Below are 12,235 nucleotides of genomic sequence, written 5' to 3' on the forward strand. Positions count from 1 at the left end.
AACTTGATATCCCATGCTTGGCTGATATACAAGGAAGGCCTTCACTTTTCTGAAGGGAAAGGAGAGGGAGTGGATAGCTAAGAGATTGGAGGTAGAGACTGGGAAGATAGAAGAGAGGGTGGGGAAACTATGGACAGACTGGGAAAATTAATATAATTAATTAATTAATTAATTAATTAATTAATTAAAGAGCCAGAGACACACTCATTTTCACGGTCAGAATTCCCATAAAAACACTATGCTAATAGCTATAACACATATGCAGAAGAACTGGTGTAAACCAATGTAGGCCCTGTGCTTGCTGATTTGGTCTCTATGAGCTCATATGCTCCTTGCTTAGTTGATTCAGATACCCTTTGGCTCTTATACTCTTTCTCCTCCTCTTCCAGGGAATTCTCTTAGCTCTGAGGATTGACTGGAAACCTCTAATTTAGACTCTCTCTTTGCATAAAGTCTGGCATTAGGTCTCTGCACCAGCTCCTATCTACTGCCATAGGAGCCTCTCTTATGATGACTAAATAAAGCATTGAACTATGAGTATAGCAGAAAAGGACTTTGACAAAATCCAACACCTCTACCTACTAGAAATTCTAGAGAGATTATGGATACAAGGTACACACATAAACATTATAAAGGCAATTTAAAGCTCGATACATCTCTGGGATGAAGATTACTTGATCATCTTTTTTATGTGTTTTGAATTTGGTTTGCAAGTATTTTTTTTTAGGTTTCGTTTTTTAAAATTTTTTTATTATATTTGTGTTTTAATTTTACACATCAGCCATGGGTTCCCCTGTCCTCTCCCCTCCCCCCCCCACCTTCCCCCCATCCCCTCCCCTGTAAGAGCGTGAATTGTTGAGACCAAGATTGGAGAGGCACAGGGAGAAATAGCCAAACGAATGGAAGCACATGAATTATGAACCAAAGGCTGTGGAGCCCCCAGCTGGATCAGGCCCTCTAGATAAGTGAGACAACTGAATAGCTTGAACTGTTTGGGTTTGCAAGTATTTTATTGAGTATTTTTGCATCTGTGTTCATAAAGGAAATAGGTCTGTAATTCTTTTGTTGTTGTTGAATGTTTGTGTGGTTTGGGTATCAGGGTAATTATGGCCTCATAAAATGAATTGCATAATATTCCTTCTGTTTCTATTTTGTGGAATAATTTGAGAAGTATTAATGATAACTCTTCATTGAGAGTCTCATAGAAATCTGCTCTAGACCATCTGACCCTGGCCCTAGGATTTTTTTGGTTGGTAGACTTTTAATGAATGCTTCTCTTTCACTAGGGGCTGTAGGTATATTTAAAACTAATTGAACTTGATTCCACTTTGGTAGGTGGTAGCCATTGAAAAAAATTAACCATTTCTTATATGTTTTCCAATTTTGTGGAGTACATGTTTTTAATGCATTGCCTCATGATTGTAGAGCTTTTCTTGGTGTCTGTGGTTATGTCCCACATTTTCATTTCTGATTTTAATTTGTATATTCTCTGTCTGCAATTTAGTTAGTTTGTAGAAGAGTTCGTCTATTCTTTTTGATTTTATCAAAGAACAACGTCTTTGTTTTCTTAATTTCTTGTATTCTTTTTGATCTCTATTTTATTGATTTCATCCTTGCTTGATTTTATTTTCTTACTGTCTAGCCCTTTTGGGTGTGATTACTTCTTTTTGTTCTAGGAGGTTCAAATATGCTGTTAAGTTGCTAGTATCAGGTCTCTGTATTTATTTAGGTAGGCACTTGCTGCTATGAGCTTTTCTCTTAGTACTGTTATAATTGTGTCCTATAAATTTGAGTATGTTGAGTATTCATTATCATTAAATTCTAGAAAGTATTTCATTTCTTTATTTCTGTCTAGACACATTTTTTACTCAGGAGATAGTTGTTTCATTTCCATGAGTTTGTAAATTTTTTGTTGTTCCTGTTCTTGTTAATATCCAGCTTCAATTTGTGCTAGTCTGCTATGATGTAAGAAATTATAATAGGGGCTGGAGAGATGGCTCAGAGGTTAAGAGCACTGATTGCTCTTCCAGAGGTCCTGAGTTCAATTCCCAGCAACCACATGGTGGCTCACAACCATCTGTGATGAGATCTGGTGCCCTCTTCTTTATACATAATAAATAAATAAAATATTTTTAAAAAAGAAGTTATAATAATTTTCTTGTATCTGTTGAGATTTGCATTGTGTCCAAGTACATGGTTAATTCTGGAGAAAGTTCTGTGAGACTCAGAGAAGAAGATATATTCTTTTCTGTTTTGGTAAAATCTTCTGTAAATATGTTAGGTCTTTTGGGTTTATAAAAACTGTTATCTCCAGTATTTCTTTGTTCAGTTTTCGTCTGAATGAAATGTCCATTGGTGAGGGTGGGTTTTGAAGTCTCACATTATCAGTGTGTGAGGATCAATATGTCATTTAAGCTGTAATCATGTTTCTTTCCTTGATGAGTTTAGAGATTCCTTCTCAATATCTTTTGATTCTCTCTCTCTCTCTCTCTTTCTCTCTCGTGTGTGTGTGTGTGTGTGTGTGTGTGTGTGTGTGTGTGTGTGTGTGTGTTTCTCTTCTTTTGATTTTGGTGGTATGTAATTTATTCTATTGCTGCAAGCCACAGGAAAATGTAATGGAATTTGGCTACTATCACAAAAGCTACTACTTGGAAAGGTCAAGGACTTTTCAAACTATGGCTTAAGAAATCTTAGTGATATTTAGCTTTTATATTTGTATTGGCCAATTCCTTCAATGATTTCCTTGTATACTATGTATGCTTCCAAGAACTCATAGCAGTGTATTTTATCTGAAATATCTATCAGTCATCCAAGGCCAAATAATCTACTGAATTAAGGCAAATTAGCTTGAACCCTCCTTTCTTATACAGCCTTAGTGGTATTTATACTAACATTATAGACTCCTAACATTTACCTAACCACCCCTAGCAATGTAGTTTGAGCACATAAATTTTCTTTTTCTGATATACTAACTGATTTTAGCTCTTCGTTGACCTCCCCCTTTACTGTTCCTCTTTTGATTTGGGGAGGAAGCCTGACAGTCACTGGCTGAGGAAAATTCTTGTCTGCCTTTACAACCTGTAAGAATTCAAGCCTGGTGACCTTGCTTTAGCTAAAGCACTGCTATTGCATGGATGTATGACTGTAAACCTCAGAGACTCAGGATTTTGAAGGGAGAACTAGAAGAATGAGATGGAAGATGAAGAAGAATGAGATGGGAAAGAACAAGAAGAGAAAGACCAAGGTGGAACAAAATTAAGATGAGAAAATTAAAATAGAACACAGAGGGAGCAGCAGATAAATGTAGAGAGAAATCAAGCAATAATGAGCTAGGCATGAGTACAGAACTGTAACTGTGTAGATAGAATCTTATCCCAAAGGAATAAAGTAGATAGACTAAGGTCTCTGTGTACTTAGATTCTTTTCCCAAAAATAATCCATGCCATTGGTAGTTTCACTTCTAGGCTCCGTGAAGGCTAGTCCTTAATAATCCTCAAGATTCTATGTGTTTTCATTTTTGTAATTAACCTCCTTAGGTGGAAGGTTTCCTTCTAGCACTTTCTGTACTGCTATATGTGTAATTGATTTTGCATAAATTTGACTTCATCATGGATTACTCTAATTTTCCTCTCAGAGTTTGAAGATAAGATCCGAATGCTGATGATACCTGACATTTTTAACACAATACTTGAAATAATTTAACTAGATTTGACCTGAAAACTTCCTCTTTGAGGACTAGCTTCTAAAATGTTTAAATAAATAAAACATTAACAATCATCTTATTCTACTTGAACTATGGTGGTAGACAACTACAACAGAATAACATTTCAGAAACACAACAGAACAGAGTTGCCCATATGCACTCACAGTGGTCATGACCTCATGCATAAAACCAACATTGAGAAAGGAGGTCCAAAAGTTCTAACTGAATGGCTACTGGTCATTGATAGATTCTGAAAGAGGAGAAGTCAGTTTTCTTTAATTATGTGAACTCTGGTATATGGAGTCTTCAGTAGATGACTATACACCCAAGAGTGCATAAGATATTAATTGAGCACTGTAAGTATTAACCATGAACAAGCACACAAAATTGGGTGTGTAGTGAATCATGAGGTGAATATGGGAGGACTGAGGGGGTTGAATAAAATCAAAATGCAATCTATGATAGTCTGAAAGAGAAAATAAAATATTTAGAAATGTCTCATTCTATGCATGCCATTTGCTTCCATTACATATTTTTTCATTGACAAACATGCTTACTTTCCTTTTAGATAAATAACATCACTTACATTGCATTTCCCCTTTGTCAGTTTACTTATTGGATTTTATTAATCCCTAACTACCATCTCACCATCTCAAGTACATTAACATATTTTAAAAGTATAATTTGTCATGTAACTTGAAACATTTTTACCTAATTGGATACTCATTTTTTTCAGGCACACTCCTAGCACATTTCTGCAGCTGTCAGGTTAAGTCTTTTTATCCTGGATTAAATGAGAATTGTGAAGAAAATATTTCATTAAATATCCCTTTTTCTGGCAGTTTAAGAAGTTTGTTGTTGTGGGAAATTTGGAATTGCTATTGTTTACTCAAAGTATCTCTACAGACATTTAATTCAGCAAACAATGATCAAGGGGCAACCCAACAAAACCTGTAAGAATCATATTCTCAGTTGGTCATGGAAGCATGTGCTTTTAACAATAAAACTTCATCATAACATGAAATATGCCAAGAGCAACATTATATTTCCATAAACAATTACTCCATTAAAGTAAATTAGTTACTATGATGCCTAATTTTAATTGTCAACTTGAGTGAATAGAGAGATACCCACAGAATAGAAACAACCAAAAGAAAAAAAAAAAAAAAAACAGCACCAGTTTTTGTTTTGATGATTAATTTTCCAGATAGTATCAGATCATGAGAGCTCTAACCTAATAAATGGGATAATTTTTTGATGGATTCATGACTTAGTGGTATTATTTTGAAGTGGAAAAGTGATACTATGTGGTTGAAAGTATTAACACTACCATCTTGCCCTGGCCTCATCATGTATCCCTGAATTTTTCTGTTATTTGGTTAACATGATGTTAAATGAGTTGGTCCTTTATACACCTCTGCAACATGATGAGTTGAGCCTTCTGAAGCCATTAACCAATATAAACCATTACTCATTATTTTTGGTAGTTATTTATTACCATCATGAGAAAAACAATCAGTATAATCACTTTTTATTTAAAATATTCTCTTCTGAACTCTATTGAACTCAGTGAAAGTATTGTGAAAATGACCAACTATTTTGTGATTGGATATAACACCTCCTACATAACATAGAGCCCATATCTGGCTATGATAATAGGGCCAAGAATCTGTGGTTAGGTGCGTTATAGGCCTTAGGGGGAAATCTAATGCTATTGTTATGTTATATGGTCAGAGTATTAAAATGACTCCTAATGACTTATTGGTATATCCATAGGTCAGTGAATCTACTAGCTCTCTTCAGAGAAGCTACTTCTTATAAGTAGATAGCCTTTAACTGAGACATTCAACATGTTAATGTGAATGGAGTAAGAGACTTGAGTTCTCAGCCTTTATAGGGATATACATATCACACCTCTAACCTTTCTCTCCAAGGCTTAGGGATCATCTGAGATGAAGAAGTAGAAATATTGTAAGAGGCAAAGTGGTGGATTACTTCAAGAAAACAATATTTTCAATAAACAACAGGTCAGTTGCATATATGAAGTCACGGGGGTGGCAACAACAGGCACAAGACATGTGCAAACTCAAGCCAGGTAAAATATCAGCATGGAGTATGGGAAGGGAAACTAAAATACCACCACCAGCAGAAAAATATTTTATTCTTTGTCAGCTGCTGGAAGACAGTTGCTATGGGATAATGGTTTTGTACACTGGTTTAATAAAACACAGATTGGCCAACAGCCAGGCAGGAGCATAGGCGGGACAAGCAGACTAAAGGAATGCTGGGAAGAGGAAGAGCAGAATCAGGGGTCACTAGCCAAACACAGAAGAGGCAAGATGACAAGGCAGAATGGAGAAAAGGTACCAACCCACATGGCTAAACATAGATAAAAATTATGGGTTAATTTAAGTACAAGAGCTAGTCAGTAATAAGCCTAAGCTGATGGCCCAGCAGTTATAAATAATATTGAGCCTCTGTGTTATTATTTTATCAAAGGCCACAGAACTGTGGGTGAGAGATTTGTCCCGACACCCCCCCTGCCCAGGAGAAATCTTCAGACTACAGACAGTTATATTTAATGATGTCACACCTAGTAAGTCAATCACAGTACAGCAAATGCCAAGGTGCCAGAGTAGCTGGGCAAACCAAGTTGGACTTGAAATTATTAATTAGTTAATTTAAAAACAAGATAACTTGAAGTTGGTTGGTTAAGGAAGCAAGAGTGAAAAGGAAAGATTTAGAAGTGTTCCAAGCACATTGTTTCCAATCTTAAAAAAAATAATAAAAATATTATTATAAAAGGAAAATCTCTTTATCTTTAACCTTGTGATTCATAATGAATAGACAAATTTACATGAGACTCCATTTCTTGAAACAGTATCTGTATGGAGATAAAGGAAAGTAAATATACTTTTCCTCAATATCATTCAAATTCATACTGAAAAATCTATAAGAGGAACAAAATTAATTTATGAATACAATTGATATAATTTTCTACACAATATCTCATTTTTAGAGCTCATTTAATTTACATATTATAAAGAATATATAAGAAAAATTAGATTTTAGACAGCTCTGCAGAGGTTATTAAATGTTGGGCCATACTCTACTTAAACAATTATTTAGAGCACTAATTGGCAATAAGTAGTCAGAGTTTTGAAAGATAATAATCAGAGAACAATTACTGCTAGTGCAACCACACACCAAGTGTCAACATATTTCTAAGTGTCTATATTCAGCATGAATCATCTCCATAAAATTAGTTGAAATCAAATATTTACTCCTTTAGAAACTGTTCAAATGTCCTATTCACTATAGTTTGTACTTAGAATATTAGCAACCTCTTAGATTCAAAATAAAAATTCATAATCTATTCAAGGTGAATATGGATGCATATATATCTTACATTATGAGTTCTCACCTCTCTCCTTCAATAATTAAAATTAAAATTCGTTACTGAAAATTTAAAAACTGATTTTGTGATTTTCTCCTATTTGAATATTATTTCTATATTAAAATTAGCCATATATAGGGTGCTTTTGATTTCAAGTGACAGTATACAACCCAAGGAAAGCTTGAATACATTAACTTACATAGCTAGAAACTAGAGTAGAAAAAAGATCAAGCATAAATAGGATAGAGGACTCACATCACTCTCTGTGTCTTAGTTCTGCTTTGTTGTGCTGAGTGTTAGATGGAAAAGGGTCTGTAAATTCTTATATACATAACTTCCTACCGTGATCATACTGAAGGAAGCTTGACATTGAACCAGTGTTTGTCCATCTGAAAACCCATGCCTGTTTTCTCTGGGCTAACTGTTACTCTCATTTCCCAATCCTACAATTTTAGTAAGACAACCACTTATATTGTTTGTTCATTCTCACCAAGTTTCTCACTCAATTGTCAGGCCATAGTGATTGATTTTAGTAATAAAGTGATAGATCATTGCCACTTGGAGGTGTTTTCCTTGAGTTATTTATTTTAGTCAGAAAGTAAAGGAGCCAGACTCTTAAACATCTGTCTTGTATTCATACTTCAATATATTGATTTGTCTATAAACAACTGTTCAATAATAATTTACATAATGCTTTCATTTGCTTTGGTAAATAAGTGAGTATTAGTTAATTAGTTAGATTAATCCAAATCAACAAACATATGTTAAGGATTTAAGAAATTGACCATAGTAAAAGGTAACAATGTCATACAGATAGAGCATGATCTTCAATTCACATTTCTCCTGGTTTAGGTTCATATTATTTCCTTTGGTAGTCTGTATTGAAATAAACACAAATTTAAATATGTACCCATCATTTCATAAACAACAGAACATTCTAATTATAAGTAAAAATCATGTTTATTCAAAAATAATGTAATATTTATTTAAATATATAAATTGAAACAAAATTATGTTGAGAGACTGGAAAATGCTTCCTTAAAAATCATACTATATCACAGGATTCAGATTCTGAAGTCCCAAGGTGACTTGATTTTTTTTTCTTTGTGGTGTTCTGTATGTGTTTTATTGTTTCTTTTCTTTTCTTTTACATTAACTTCTGAAATCCTTATGTACAACATCATGCAGACTACCCATCTTATGTGAAGACATGTTTCCGTATATAAAGATGACAAATCATTCATATAATGCTTCCCTGTGGGCTGGAGAGATGGGTCAGAGGCTAAGAGCACTGGCTGCTCTTCCAGAGGTCCTGAGTTCAATTCCCAGCAACCACATGGTGGCTCACAACCATCTGTAATGAGATCTGGCACCCTCTTCTGCCCTGTATGGTGTATACATAACAAATAAATAAAGCTTTTAAAAAAAGAAGTAAAAATTTAAAAAAAAAAATGCTTCCCTGCAACTTTTCTCAGAAATCACTCTAATCTATTCACTTTTGTGATGTAGACATTTAAAATATTCTTACTGAAAATTTGATGTTTCCTAATAAATAACAAAATATAATGAAGAATATATATATATATAATCCTTTGACATTGTAATAAATAAGTTTAAAATTACATTATTAAATTTGTCTGATCTTACAGTAATAGTAGATTGTTTACACTTAAAATTATTTATTTATTATTTATTTTCTTAATATTTTTTGGGGAGATAAAGGTGTTTATTGTGGTTGTGGTAGGTACTCATGTACAAATGTTACTCCGGCATATATAGGCAGCCCAATATCATTCTTTTTTTTTTTAATTTTTATTCTTTATTATTATGTATTTTAAATTTTATACATCAGCCATGGGTTCCCCTGTCCTCCCCCGTCCGCCCCCACCCTCACCTTCCCCCTAGTCCCCCCAATCCATTCCCATGTCCTCCAGGATCAAGGCACCACTGGGGATTCATTTAAACCTGGTAGATTCAGTACAGGCAGGTCCTGTCACCTCATTCCAGACTGAGCAAAGTGTCCCTGTGTAAGCCCAAGGTTTCAAACAGCCAGCTCATGCACTAAGGACAGATCCTGGTCCCACATACTGGATGCCTCCCAAACAGTTCAAGCTATTCAATGGTCTCACTTATCCAGAGGCCCTGATCCAGCTGGGGGGTCCACAGCCTTTGGTTCATAATTCATGTGCTTCCATTCATTTGGCTATTTGTCCCTGTGCTTTTTGCAATCTTGGATTCAACAATTCACACTTTTGCAGACCCTCCTCTTTCTCGACAGTTGGACACCTGGAGCTCCACCTGGGGCCTGGCTAAGGATCTCTGCATCCACTTCCATCAGTTATTGGATGAGAGATCCAAGACGACTGTTAGGGTGTTTGGACATCTGATCACCAGACTAGGTCAGAACAGGCTTTCTCTCGACCATTGCCAGCAGACTACAGAGGATATATCATTGTGGATTTCAGGGGACCCCTCGAGCACTCTGCCTAATCCTGATCTCATGTGGTCTTCATTTATCATGGTCTGTTATTCCTCATTCTCCCTTTCTATTCTTGATCCAGCTGGGATCTCCTGTTCCCCTAAGCTTTCTTTCCCTCAAATCTTGCCCTTCATTACTCCCACTGTCATCCAGGTTGTTCATGTAGATCTCAGCCATTTCTCTGTCATTGGGTGATCCTTGGGTCTTTCCTAGGAGCCCGTTTTCTAGGTAGCCCCCTCTGGAGTTATGTAGCAGTCTAGTCATCTTTGTTTTACATCTCGTATCCTCCTATGAGTGAGTACATACCGTGTTTGTCCTTCTGAGTCTGGGTTACCTCACTCACAATGATTTTTTCTAGATCCATCCATTTGCCTGCAAACCTCATGATGTCATTGTTTTTCTCTGCTGAATAGTACTCCATTGTGTATATGTACCATATTTTCTTTATCAATTCTTCAGTTGAAGGGCATCTAGGTTGTTTCCAGGTTCTGGCTATTACAAACAAAGATGATACAAACATAGCTGAGCAAATGCCCTTGTGGTATGATTGAGCATACCTTGGGTATATGCCCAAGAGTGCTATAGCTGGGTCTTGGGGGAGATGGATTCCCAATTTTATAAGGAGCCACCATATTGATTTCCAAAGTGGCTGTACACGCTTGCAATCCCACCAGCAGTGGAGGAGAGTTCCCCTTGCTCCACATCTTCTCCAGCATAAGCTGTCTTCTGTGCTTTTGATCTGAGCCATTCTGAAAGGTGTAAGGTGGTATCTTAGAGTCATTTTGATTTGCATTTCCTGGATAATTAGGGATGATGAGCAATTCCTTAAATGTCTTTCAGCCATTTGAACTTCCTCTGTGGAGAATTCTCTGTTTAGTTCTATAGCCCATTTCTTAATTGGAATGATGGGCATTTTGATGTCTAGTTTCTTAAGTTCTTTATATATTCTGGATATCAGGCCTCTGTCAGATGTGGGGTTGGTGAAGACCTTTTCCTATTCTGCAGGCTGTCACTTTGTCTTGTTGACCTTGTCCTTTGCTCTACAAAAGCTTCTCAGTTTCAGCAGGTCCCATTGATTGATTGTTTCTAAATATACTGGTGTTATGTTTAGAAAGTGATCTCCGGTGCCAATGCATTCAAGAGTACTTCCTACTTACTCTACTATCAGGTTCAGAGTAGCTGGATTCATGTTGAGGTCTTTGATCCACTTGGATTTAAGGTTTGTGTACGGTGACAGATACGGATCTATTTGCAGCCTTCTACACATTGACATCCAGTGATGCCAGTACCATTTGTTGAAGATGCTTTCTTTTTTCCATTGTACTTTTTTGGCTTCTTTGTCAAAAATTGTATGTTCATAGGTGTGCGGGTTAATGTCAGGGTCTTCTATCTGATTCCATTGGTACACATGTCGGTTTTTATGCCAGTACCAAGTTGTTTTTATTACTGTAACTCTATAGTAGAGCTTGAGGTCGGGGATTGTGATGCCTCCAGAGGTTGTTTTATTGTACAGAATTCTTTTGGCTATCCTGGGTTTTTTGTTTTTCCATATGAAGTTGAGTATTATTCTTTCCAGATCTGTGAAGAATTGTGTTGGTAATTTGATGGGGATTGTGTTCAATCTGTAGATTGCTTTTGGTAAGATTGCTATTTTTACTATGTTAATCCTGCCTATCCATGAGCATGGGAGGTCTTTCCATTTTCTGACATCTTCTTCAATTTCTTTTTTCAGGGACATAAAGTTCTTGTCATATAGATCCTTCACATGCTTAGTTAGAGTAACCCCCAAGGTATTTTATTACATTTGTGGCTATTGTAAAGGGTGATGTATCTCTGATTTCCTTCTCAGCCTTTTTTTTCTACTGTATATAGAAGGGCTACTGATTTTTGAGTTGATCTTGTATCCTGAAATGTTGCTGAAAGTTTTTATTAGCTGTATCAGTTCCATGGTTGAATTTTTGGGGTCCCTCATGTATACTAACATGACATCTGCAAATAGGGAGAGCTTGACTTCTTCCTTTCCAATTTGTGTTCCCTTCATCTCTTTATGTTGTCTTATAGCTCTGGCCAGGACTTCAAGTACTATATTGAATAAGTATGGGGAGAGTGGACAGCCTTGCCTTGTTCCTGATTTTAGTGGTATTGCTTTTAGTTTCTCTCCATTAATTTGATGTTGGCTGTTGGCTTGCTGTAGATTGCCTTTATTATGTTTAGGTAAGTTCCCTGTATTCCTGATTGCTCCAAGACTTTTATCATGAAGGGGTGTTAGATTTTGTCAAATGCCTTTACTTCATCTAGTGAGATGATCATGTGGTTTTTTCCTTGAGTTTGTTTATATGGTGTATTACATTGACGGACTTTTGTATGATGAACCACCCTTGCATCCCTGGGATGAAGCCTACTTGATCATGGAGGTTAATTGTTTTGATGTGTTCTTGAAATCTGTTTGCCAGAACTTTATTGAGTATTTTTGCATCAATGTTCATGAGGGACATTGGTGTAGTTCTCTTTCTTTGTTGCATCTTTGTTTGGTTTAGGAATCATGGTAATTGTAGCCTCATAGAAGGAGTTTGCTAATATTCCTTCTCTTCTATTGTGTGGAACAATTTAAAGAGTATTGGTATTAAGTCTTCTTTGAAGATCTGGTAGAATTCTC

This window comes from Onychomys torridus, chromosome 16 (genome assembly GCF_903995425.1).
Source record: "Onychomys torridus chromosome 16, mOncTor1.1, whole genome shotgun sequence".
Taxonomy (NCBI): Eukaryota; Metazoa; Chordata; class Mammalia; order Rodentia; family Cricetidae; genus Onychomys; species Onychomys torridus.